Source organism: Coregonus clupeaformis, unplaced genomic scaffold, assembly GCF_020615455.1.
Source record: "Coregonus clupeaformis isolate EN_2021a unplaced genomic scaffold, ASM2061545v1 scaf1692, whole genome shotgun sequence".
In the NCBI taxonomy this organism is placed as follows: Eukaryota; Metazoa; Chordata; class Actinopteri; order Salmoniformes; family Salmonidae; genus Coregonus; species Coregonus clupeaformis.
In genome coordinates, this window is record NW_025535146.1 from 1,494 (window position 1) to 13,635 (window position 12,142).

At 48.8% G+C, this 12,142-nt stretch overlaps 1 long non-coding RNA gene across 2 annotated transcripts; it reads right to left on the reverse strand.

Annotated features, from left to right (window-relative positions):
* Positions 1-2,887: 2,887 nt before the first annotated feature.
* LOC123487393 lies at positions 2,888-5,154 on the reverse strand. 2 transcript variants are annotated; one of them, XR_006659750.1, is made up of 4 exons: positions 5,010-5,154; positions 4,699-4,808; positions 4,485-4,534; positions 2,888-3,022 (listed from the first exon to the last, which is right to left on the reverse strand). It is a non-coding gene; the product is annotated as an uncharacterized LOC123487393 (long non-coding RNA). The 2 variants fall into 2 exon arrangements; XR_006659751.1 differs by lacking the exon at positions 2,888-3,022 and having other exon boundaries at positions 4,432-4,534.
* Positions 5,155-12,142: the final 6,988 nt, after the last annotated feature.

Sequence of the window (12,142 nt, forward strand, 5' to 3'; positions counted from 1 at the left end):
CGCCGTGAGAGGGGCGCCAAGGTCCACCTACTACCGGCATTCGGAGAGATCCGACTGGGTTCCTGTCATCTACTGCCACTCACCCAGGTCAGCTTGATCAGTCTGAGCCTATGGAGATTGGGCGAGCCTCTCTCACTCCTGCAGAGCGCCAGCGGCAGCTTCACCTCAAACCTCTGCCTCTATTGTGGAGGTGACGGACATCGTGTGGTAACCTGCCCTTTAAAGGGCGAAGCTCACCGGGCATAGGGGGAGTCCGGTTGAGTTCAATGACCATCCAGTCCTCCGACCGCAAACCCCTGCTGCAAGTTCACCTCCGCCTCTCTGACTCAACTCACACCCTGGCTGCTCTGGTGGATTCTGGCGCCGAAGCCAACATAATGGACATCAAGCTGGCACGCCAACTGGGACTGGAGAACCTCCGTTTGACACCTCCTATTCCTGCCCGGGCACTGGACGGACACTTACTCGGATCGGTCACTCATGTCACGGCCCCGGTCTCGATGGGTCTGTCCGGAAACCATCAAGAAACTATCCAGTTTCACCTGCTCCCCTCTCCAGGCCAACCCCTCATCCTGGGTTACCCATGGCTCCGCCCGGCACAACCCTCAGCTCGACTGGGTGACCGGGGTGATCAGGGAGTGGGGAGAGGACTGCCACCCGAACCTGCCTGCTTGCTGCCGCACTACCCCCTCGGCCAGTACCTACTAACTCCGCTCCTGACCTCTCCAATGTCCCAGAATGCTACCATGGTCTCAGAGGTGTTTAACAAAGCTAGAGCCACACTCCTCAGATCCGTTGCCAGCTACACTACCGGGGCCAACCGTCGGAGAATTCCTGCTCCCACCTACCATGTTGGTCAAAGGGTGTGGTTGTCATCGAAGAACCTGCCACTCAGGGTGGAGTCGCAGAAGCTGGCACCTCGGTTCATTGGCCCATTCCCTATCATAAGAGTGATTAGCCCAACTGCTGTCCGGCTCCAACTGCCTAATTCCCTGAGGGTGCACCCCACTTTCCATGTGTCTAAGATTAAGCCCGTCCATGAGAGTCCGCTGGTCCCTGCTGCGCCTTGTCCTCCTCCTCCACGGCTCGTCGATGGTGGTCTGGTTTACACCGTCCGCGCCTGCTTCGGTCCAGACGGAAGGGTAGGGGTCTCCAGTACCTCATTGACTGGGAGGGCTATGGACCTGAGGAAAGGACCTGGGTGCCAGCTAGTCGGATTGTGGATAGGACTCTCATCACCGCTTTCCACCAACGGCATCCTGATCAACCTGCAATCCGTAGGGGCCGCCCAGAGGGATCCCTAACCGTCCTGCCCGCTCGGCTTCCTGTCCTGTGCCTGATCCTGTCTCGGGACCTGTCCCATCTCCCGACCACGGCCCTCCGGCTTCCTCCGAGGATGAGGACGTTCACTCGGACCGTTCGGGAGGAGTTCTAGCCCTCCTCCGGCTCCCCTCCTCCCGCCCGGCGTGGTGTTGCTCTTGGGACTTCTGGGGCCGTCCCTTGGGGGTTCTGTCATGAGCCCTCTCACTCCACTGGGTTACCACCTTAAGTTGTTTCCACTCTGCTCACCACTCTCTCTCTACTCAGCCTAACTAGCTCCACCTGTCCCTGCTCTGCTCGGCTCTAATTACTCTGCCAGCTGCGCCTGCATTACCCACTAACCTCTCCCAGTATTTATAGCCCTGTCTTTCAGCTCTCCTTTGTCAGATCGTCTGCAAAGCTCACACCCGGAACCTGTGTGCTCGCGCTTCTGGCTCACCCTTGTTTTGTGACCCCGGACCTGCCTGATTCCTGGATACTCTTCTGCCCCAGGAGAACCAGACCTGCTTCCTGCCATTACGACTCCTGACTACTCTTCGACCCCGGTAACTCTGACCAGCCTTCTGCCTTGCTACAACGTATTTGGATTTCCCTTGAACTGTACTTCTGCCTGTTTTCATCCGCCCCGTTGTGTCTGTGTTTCCTCCCCCAGGACTTCTGGACCACCAACCACCGGCGTCATCGGACGCATCGCTGCCACTGGGGGAGGCACAGACCCAGCACATCGGACCGGGATAACCCCTGGAGCCTTCACTCACTCCCTACATCCCTTTCCCTTAAGTTTAAATAAACTTTCTGGTGTGACGCAATTGTGGTCCTCTTGTCGTCTGTCTGAACCGTGACAGTTTCACACCTACCTGTAAGCATACTTTTTGTTTAGTGGAATTCTTTATACTTACCTTTTCATTTATGTAATTTCTACATGTCAGTTTGCAGAATAACAACTCAAGGTAACTTCATAAACAGGTCCTGGGGGCTATTCCAGAAAGGAGGTTCAACAAACTGAGCCTAACCTGAACTCAGAGTTGACTTACCCTGTGAAGTGAAACTGAGTTTTCAGTTACAGAACAGCTGATCTGAGTTAGGTAAGTTGACTCAGAGTACGTTAACTCGGAGTTGAGCTTGTGCCCTGACGACTAGTAAAAAGCCATCATCAATGGAGCTCCGATACGTTATTCACCATGGCAACGGGAGAAAACAGGAAGCAGACATTTTCTGGCTGCGGCTGTTATATAAATCACTGGCAGAGTTTCAGATGCAGTCGTCTTTTCATTTTGAATTTAACATCACTTTATTTTATATTAGCCTTTAAGGAAGTGGTTGAATGTTGTTCAATGTTTTATTTTAGGATATTTTGTTTTATTTAAAATCGGCTGAAAATTAAATATAAAAACATTTTATCTCATACTCAATGCGGCGACAAACTAGAAACACGGACTTTGAAATTACGTTGTTGGAAAAAATACAATTGGCTATACTGATGGTTTTCACATAACCTGCTTTCTGGAATGCCCCTCTGGTTCTCCTAGAGTTCTTTGAGTGATGTCATGTTTAAGCTGAATGAATAGCTAAGCAAAGGGATTGATAGTGAGGCCAGTACACTTACATTACAGGTCCTGAAAAACTTGGAGGCATCTTCACGCAGGTACACAGGAAGTGCACGAAGGACGAGGGCCCGTCTCATATTTACATCACGTTGTTCCTACATGGACCAAAAATATCCATTACAATAATAATTACACAAATATCAAAAACATTCATTGTACACTAATTATAGTAAAAAATGAAAATGTTAAAGGATAAGCAAGTTAGTTATTAACAAGCAAAGCATCAAAGTTGTGTGCTTATAGATCTGCTATTTCTGTTGTTGTTCTTTGTATTTAACAAAGTATTAATAAAGGGTTCAAGTGATCAACTGTTGACCCCACAGTTGAGATAAAAACATTTAGGAGAAATAGCAAAAGAATGACTGTGGAAACACATAAAATAAAACCAATTATTAGTGTAACCCTCTCACCAGGCTCGAATTTGACTCTCACGATATTACCTTATTTAGAATATCTGAACAGCATGGGATATTAGGTGAGAAGGACATCTCCAATAAGAATCCCTATTGTAAACTTGCTAGGGTGAATGACAAATAGGGTATTAACTTCAGATAGAATTATTATAGACTTGGTTATTGTTATAAGGATATGCTTTCCCATGCATTAAATGAAACTGAAACAGTAAATGACTCCACCAATCCAACAGACATAAGGTTCAAGATCTATATTAATCAAATGTTCAATGTATCACATCAAAAGAAATACAAATTATAAACCCCAATGATTTTTCCACAACCCCATGTCCAAATTATTTGCAAGCTTGCTTAAACCCTGGGCGCGCGTTGGAGCTCAAAAAAAAAATGACGACATACATAAAGTCCCGAAGTCCACCCCACATTTGTAGTTACTCACTACTTGTAGATAATGCCTCAGCAAAATATAGTAGTTCCGTGCAGGTGTCCTCACAAGATCCACAGCGAACACAGCTATCAATGCAGCCAGTACTCGGTAGCAGCAACAGACATCCGTTGGAAACCCGAACTGATCGTCACAAGCAATTCTCTCCAAGTCTTGCACGATGCTAGGCTAACCTCTAGGATGTCGAATGTCTCCACAATGCGACGGCAGCTTCAGTCTCCACTTGGTCTTTCTTAACTAAATAATAAACACTCTCTTATAAAAATAAAATCAGGATTTCCCTTAAAAAAAAACTCTGTAGGTATGGTTTTGTTCTCTCTTTATCGTTTCCTTTGGTCGTTTTTCCTTCACCAACACCACTAACATCTCTCCTCTCCCTTCTTTCAACTTTTCCCTCCCTTTTCTTTCCCGGCAACCAGTCCACTCTCCCATTGGCCACAACTTAACTTAACTTAAGTTAGCTCATTGGTCAAAACTTTAACGAGATACGTGGGAAATTTAAACTTAAAAGTAAACCAACCTATTCACTTGTAATTTTTTTTTAAACATTGCTTCAAAAGAAATGCATTAATGACATTACAAATCAGGAGCTATTCGATCACCTTTTAAATCTAATACCAATGAATTATAACAAATACACTCTATACTTGGTTTTAGCAATGTATTACATTAGTAACACTATTTCATAATACATCCTACCTGAACTGTTAAAAGGATTTCGAGATGATCTCACAACCACACACTTGAGCCTAGGAAGAAATACAAACACAGGCCTGGTTAGCATCATGATAACACACTCACATTATGTTGTTTAGCATTGTTCGTTTTCACGCTAGCACACGCGTACACACAGCTCGATAACGTAAAATATTTACTGTGTAAGGCAGACACTTATTGAAATAAGTATACTCACAGTACGCACTTGCATTACCGGCGAACAGCGAAAACTCATGGACCTTCCTCCACCGTCAATGTCCCGGGCAAACATGCATTATGGGAAATGTAGTTCATCCAGGAAACCTGCTGATAACGTTACACCGTTGTAAGCTGAAGTAACGTAACGTATTTGTCACATATTTAACAACTTCTAAAGTTACAATTACTTGGATTTTTAAACTATTTACAACAAATATTCACTGTGCACATTGTACAAATGTATTCCCAGTTCCACATTTAAGACTATCGAAATTCAATTAAAAAAACAACAACATTAGAGTTACTTACCAAATCAGAGGTGATGATAAGATGGCGCTTAAGAAAACGAAGGCAATAAGACTAATGATAAAAACGGAGGTGGTGGTGGTTTCAAGCGGGCAGCATAAAAGTGCGCATTGCAAACAAATTAAAACAAATTAAACTGTGTTCCACATCCACACGGACGGCCAAACATCACCGCATCAAGGCAAATTCAAGATGGCTGACTCAGCTTTCCTGAGGGAGAGATGACCCACCCACCAGAACGTCATGACGTCGATAACGTCATGACACTACCTAAACTTTTTTGAGCGTTCCACACAAATTACCTATAAAATATTGAGCCCTCTTCAATTAAAGTGGCATAAATCTCAACAGAGCTCAACACTTTATAGTTTGGTCAACTGCATAACGACATTTGACTGTTATGACCTTATTACTTATGAGCTAGTACAACTGTTTGGGATTACAGTGTATTACTTAAGTGCCTTGTTGCAAACAGGATGCATGTTTTCGAATACTTTTATTCTGTAGAGACTTCCTTTCTTTTCACTCTGCCAATTAGGTTAGTATTGTGGAGTAACTACAATGTTTTGGATCCATCCTCAGTTTTCTCCTATCGCAGTCATTAAACTCTGTAACTGTTTTAAAGTCACCATTGGCCTCATGGTGAAATCCCTGAGCAGTTTCCTTCCTCTCCGGCAACTGAGTTAGGAAGGACGTCTGTATCTTTGTAGTGACTGGGTGTATTGATACACCATCCAACGTGTAATTAATGACTGCACCATACTCGCCATACATACAGTATGAAAATGTATGAAAATGTATGCACTCACTAACTGTAAGTCGCTCTGGAAATATTCAATGTCTGCTTTCTTATTATTAAAGTCACCATTGGCCTCATGGTGAAATCCCTGATAGGTTTCCTTCCTCCCCGGCAACGGAGTTAGGAAGGACGTCTGTATCGTTGTTCAATGTCTGCTTTTTTTTATTTTTACCCATCTACCAATAGGTGCCCTTCTTTGTGAAGCATTGGAAAACCTCCCTGGACTTTGTGGTTTAATCTGTGTTTGAAATTCACTGCTTGACTGAGGAACCTTACAGATAATTGTATGTGTGGGGTACAGAGATGAGGTAGTCATTCAAAAATCATGTTAAATACGATTGTTGCACACAAAGTGAGTCCATGCAACTTATTATGTGACTTGTTAAGCACATTTTTACTCCTGAACTTATTTAGGCTTGCCATAACAAAGGGGTTGAATACTTATTGACTCAAGACATTTCTGTCACGAGTTACAAAGCCAGAACCCAGAAGCAGACCAGGACAAGGTAAGTTGAAACGAAGGTGAGTGTTTATTTACAAATTCACGAGTGATGCTGAATAATCCAGGGAACAGAGCGGGCGGCGTGGATGAGTTGTTGAGGGTGCAGTTGTTGGTCCAATGATGGCTCGGCAGCCGCCGACCATCAGGCGGAGGTAGGGTGAAGGTTCCGGACGAGTGACTGCAGATGGAACAAAACGGAGGTAAGTGAACAACAAACCAACAAGGTGCAAAACAACAAAACTAACGCTAGAAGCTCTAAGACTGATACTCTGATAAACCTACTGTTCATGGCTAACGATCCGGCAGGGAATGGATGTTAGGCCAGAGCCTAAGAAGGGTGATGATCAGGACCAGGTGTGCAGATTGCTGATGGGATGCAGGTCGGAAATCAAGAGAGCTCCCCGAGGCGTTCCAGAACCCTCGGGAAACTGGAGATCCCGAGCAGAAAAACTAGTCCACAGACAGGACCCGACTCAGACTGCCGGGATCGTTACAGTACCCCCCTCCGACGAACGCCACCGGGCGGACTCCCCGGAGCGCCAGGATGGAGGCGGTGAAGTCACGGATGAGGTCAGCATCTAGGATCTGTCGCCGCGAATCCAACTCCTCTCTTCAGGACCATACCCCTCCCAGTCCACGAGATACTGGAAACCCCGGCCCCGCCGTCTGGAATCCATGATGCGTCGCACCGTGTAGGCAGGACCACCTCCGATCATCCGAGGAGGAGGAGGAGGAGGCGGAGGAGGCAACAGAGGACTGAGGAAAACAGGCTTGAGGCAGGAGACATGAAAGGTGGGATGGACTCTGAGCGTCCTCGGGGAGTTTGAGTCGAACTGCCACCGGGTTGATCACCTTCTCCACCACAAACGGACCAATGAACTTCGGTAACAACTTCCTAGACTCAGTCCGTAAAGGAAGATCCCGTGTGGCCAACCAGACCCTATCTCCGATGGTGTAGGTGGGAGCGGGGATCCGGCGACGTCGCCTGGAGCTGATACCGGTCCGAAACTCTAAGGAGTGCCCTTCTGGCCCGATGCCAGGTCCGGTGGCAACGACGAATATGGGCCTGAACAGAAGGCACTGAGAGCTCCTTCTCCTGAGAAGGGAACAAGGGAGGTTGGTAGCCATACAGGCACTGGAAGGGAGACATCCCAGTGGCAGATGTAGGGAGAGTATTGTGGGCATACTCAACCCAAGGCAACTGAGAGACCCAGGAGGTGGGGTTGGAAGAGGCCAGGCAGCGTAGCGTGGATTCCATCTTCTGGTTGGCTCTCTCCGCCTGACCATTAGATTGGGGTGAAAACCAGATGTGAGACTGACTGTAGCTCCAATGGCCAAACAGAAGGACTTCCAGACAGCAGAGGTAAACTGAGGGCCACGGTCGGAAACTGATATCACTGGGCAACCCGTGGACCCTGAAAACCTCCCTAACCAGGATCTCGGACGTCTCGAGGCAGAGGGAAGCTTGGCAATTGGCACAAAGTGGGCGAACTTGCTGAATCTGTCCACGATAGTCAGAACGACCGTGTTCCCCTCAGAAGCGGGCAACCCAGTGACAAAGTCCAGGGCCAGATGCGACCATGGTCGCGGAATAGGAAGGGGGTGAAGTAGTCCAGAGCTGGGCCGATTGGTACCCTTATTCTGCGCACACACTGGACAGGCAGCAACATAACCCCGAGTATCCTCGGCCATGGCAGGCCACCAAAAACGTCTGCGAAGAAACGCCATCGTCCGAGCCACGCCAGGGTGACAAGCCATCTTGCTGGCGTGGGACCATTTGAGACCGCAGGACGAACCGACTCAGGCACAAACAACCGACCGGGTGGACCGTTACCGGGACCGGGCTGCGTCCGAAGAGCCGCCATCACCTCCTCCTCAATCTTCCACCTAACAGCTCCCACGACGCAGTTCCGGGGGAGAATTGTCTCGGTCTTGGACCCACCCTCCTCCGTCTTGGAGAACATCCGAGACAAGGCGTCCGCCTTGCCGTTCTTAGATCCAGGTCGGAACGTCAGGGAAAAATTGAATCGTCCGAAAAACAACGACCACCTGGCCTGGACGGGAGTTGAGACGTCTAGCCGATTGCACGTAAGCAAGATTCTTGTGGTCAGTCCAGACAATAAACGGTTGCTCCGCCCCCTCCAACCAGTGGCGCCACTCCTCCAAGGCAAGTTTCACCGCGAGAAGCTCCCGGTTACCCACATCGTAATTCCTCTCCGCAGGCGAAAGGCGACGAGAGTAGTAGGCGCAGGGATGGAGTTACTGTCCGTGGAGCATCGCTGCGACAGGATGGCGCCAACTCCCACATCAGGACGCGTCCACTTCAACGACGAACTGACGGGGCCGTGTCCGGTTGAGAGAGAATCGGTGCGTTGGTGAATCGCCTCTTCAAATCCAGAAACGCTCGATCCGCCTCCGGATTCCACTTGAAGCTCCTGATACTGGAAGTCAAGGCAGTTAACGGAGCGGCCACACGGCTGTAATCCCGGATGAATCTGCGGTAGAAATTCGCAAACCCCAAAAATCTCTGGAGCTGCAATCTCGTACCGGGCTGGGCCCATTCCAGAACCGCTCTAACCTTCTCCTGGTCCATCCTAATCTCTCCCCTGGAGATGATGTACCCGAGAAATGATGTCGTGTGGGCGTGAAACTCGCACTTCTCGGCCTTCACGAACAGGCGATTCTCCAACAATCGCTGCAGAACCTGCCGGACATGCTGGACGTGGTCGGAAGGTTCCTTCGAGAAGATCAGAATGTCATCCAGGTAAACAAACACAAAGAGACCGATCATATCTCTCAGGACGTCGTTCACCATACTCTGGAATACCGCTGGAGCATTGGTCAGTCCAAACGGCATCACCTGATACTCGAAGTGACCCATCGGTGTATTGAACCCCGTCAACCACTCGTCTCCCTCTCTGATCCGGACCATGTGATACGCATTGCGTAGGTCTAGCTTGGTGAACACCGTAGCACCCTGTAAGGAGTCGAAGGCAGAACTCATCAAGGGCAGGGGATACTTGTTCTTGACCGTGATGTCATTCAACCCCCGATAATCAATACACGGTCGAAGAGAGCCATCCTTCTTACCCACAAAGAAGAATCCTGCCCCCAGGGGGTGATGACGAGGGACGAACGAGACCAGCAGCTAGGGACTCCTTGATGTAGGTCTCCAAAGCCTCACGTTCAGGGCGGGAGATACTGTATAACCTTCCCTTGGGGTAGACAGCTCCAGGGAACAGGTTGATGGCACAATCATATGGTCGGTGGGGAGGGAGTGACAGAGCCTTCTGCTTACTGAACACTTCCCCCAAATCGTGATATGTCTCGGGAACCAGGGACAAATCTGGGGGTTTAGCCTCAATCACCTGACTGGGAACCGAATGGGGACAGGCAGTCTTGAGACAGTTAGCATGACAATCAAGGCTCCAACTCGTTACCTTGCCCGTCACCCAATCGAACGTGGGATTGTGTTCCTTCAGCCAGGGGTATCCAAGGACCAGAGGAACATGGGAAGACGGCAGAATGAAGAATGAAATCATCTCCGAATGATTCCCCGACAACAGCATCTTAACCGGTTCAGTCCTCATCGTGATACGTGCCAGACTACTGCCGTTCAGAGTGGTCGCTTCAATGGCTTCCGCAATTGCTCCTTGGAAAGCCCCAGCTGTTCCACCAACTTCGGCATCAAGAAAGCTTCCATCGGCACCTGAATCGATAAAAGCGTTAATCGCTAAGCTCTGATTCCTGTTCACAAGGGTAGCCGGGAAACGGGGTCTGACAGAGGTACTGAGAGGTTGAAACTGGCTCGCTAAAAGTCCTCCCAACTTTAGCGAGCCGGGCAGTTTGACGACCGCCGGGAACAAGTGGAGATGTAATGTCCCGAGCTACCACAGTAGAGGCAGCAGTTGGTCTTACGTCTATGTTGACGCTCCTCCTTGGTTAACCCGTGCCGCCCCACTTGCATGGGTTCAGAATCGGGAGAGAGGACCTCTCCACTAATCCTTTGTGGTGGAGAATGATCGACGTGTTCTGGTCCACCACCCGACCCGACTGGGAACTGAGAAGCTGATCGACTGGACGGACCCCATTGCTTCTCCCTCCTTCGCTCTCGGACTCGATTATCCACCCGAATAGACAAGGCTACCAAGCTGTCCAGGTCACTAGGCTCCGGATAGGAGATCAGCTCATCCTTGAGCTGCTCCGACAGACCCTGGTAAAAGGCCGCTTGCAGAGACTCCTCATTCCACCCACTCTCCACAGCCAACGTCTTGAACTCGATCACGAAGTCGGCCACGCTGCGAGTTCCTTGGTGGAGCGAAAACAGGCGCCTAGCTGCGTCCCTCCCTCGGACGGAATGGTCGAAGAGCTTCCTCATCTCGGCCGTGAACCCCTGGTATGAAGCCATGCAGGGGTCTTGTCGTTCCCAAACGGCTGAAGCCCACTCCAGCGCTCGACCACGCAGCAACTCAATCACAAAGGCTATCCTAGCCTTGTCTGTGGCATAAGAGTAGGGCTGTAGATCGAACACTAACCCACACTGCATAAGGAAAGAACGGCATCTTCCCAGCTTCCCTCATATTTATCCGGCGTCGGAACCTTGGGCTCACGGGAAGGACACCGCTTCAGGCGCGGCAGGCGAGATGGGTGAAACCGGTAGTGGATCCTCCACCGGAAACTTGCGCTGGTTCTGGACCTCCGTCAGACCGGTAGAAAGGTTCCGAACTGCCAACGCGATCTCCTGTAGCTCCGTGCTATGATGGCCCAACATCTTCTCCTGATGGGTAATGGCATGGCGAACAGAGTCCAGGTCCGCTGGGTTCATTACTGGCCGGATCGTTCTGTCACGAGTTACAAAGCCAGAACCCAGAAGCAGACCAGGACAAGGTAAGTTGAAACGAAGGTGAGTGTTTATTTACAAATTCACGAGTGATGCTGAATAATCCAGGGAACAGAGCGGGCGGCGTGGATGAGTTGTTGAGGGGTGCAGTTGTTGGTCCAATGATGGCTTCGGCAGCCGCCGACCATCAGGCAGAGGTAGGGTGAAGGTTCCGGACGAGTGACTGCAGATGGAACAAAACGGAGGTAAGTGAACAACAAACCAACAAGGTGCAAAACAACAAAACTAACGCTAGAAGCTCTAAGACTGATACTCTGATAAACCTACTGTTCATGGCTAACGATCCGGCAGGGAATGGATGTTAGGCCAGAGCCTAAGAAGGGTGATGATCAGGACCAGGTGTGCAGATTGCTGATGGGATGCAGGTGCGGAAATCAAGAGAGCTCCCCGGAGCGTTCCAGAACCCTCGGGAAACTGGAGATCCCGAGCAGAAAAACTAGTCCACAGACAGGACCCGACTCAGACTGCCGGGATCGTTACAATTTCAGCTTTTCATGTTCAATTAATTTGTTAAACTTTCTAAATATATAATTCTACTTTGATATTATGGGGTATTGTGTCCAAGCCAGTAACACAAAATATCAATATTAGCCATTTTAAATTCAGGCTGTAACACTACAAAATGTGGAAAATGTCAAGGGGTGTGAACACTTTCTGAAGGCGCTGTACTATGGACTAGCTGATTATTGTTTACGTCACATTTTGGCTTGAAATGTGTCTGTGTGATTCATAAACATATACAGTGCATTCGGAAAGTATTCAGACCCCTTCACTTTTTGCACATTTTGAAGGTTACAGCCTTATACTCAAATGGATTAAATAATAGTTTTTCCTCATCAATCTACACACAATACACCATAATGACAAAGGGAAAACACGTTATTATACATTTTTGCAAATGTATTACAAATAAAAAAGACAAATACCTTATTTAC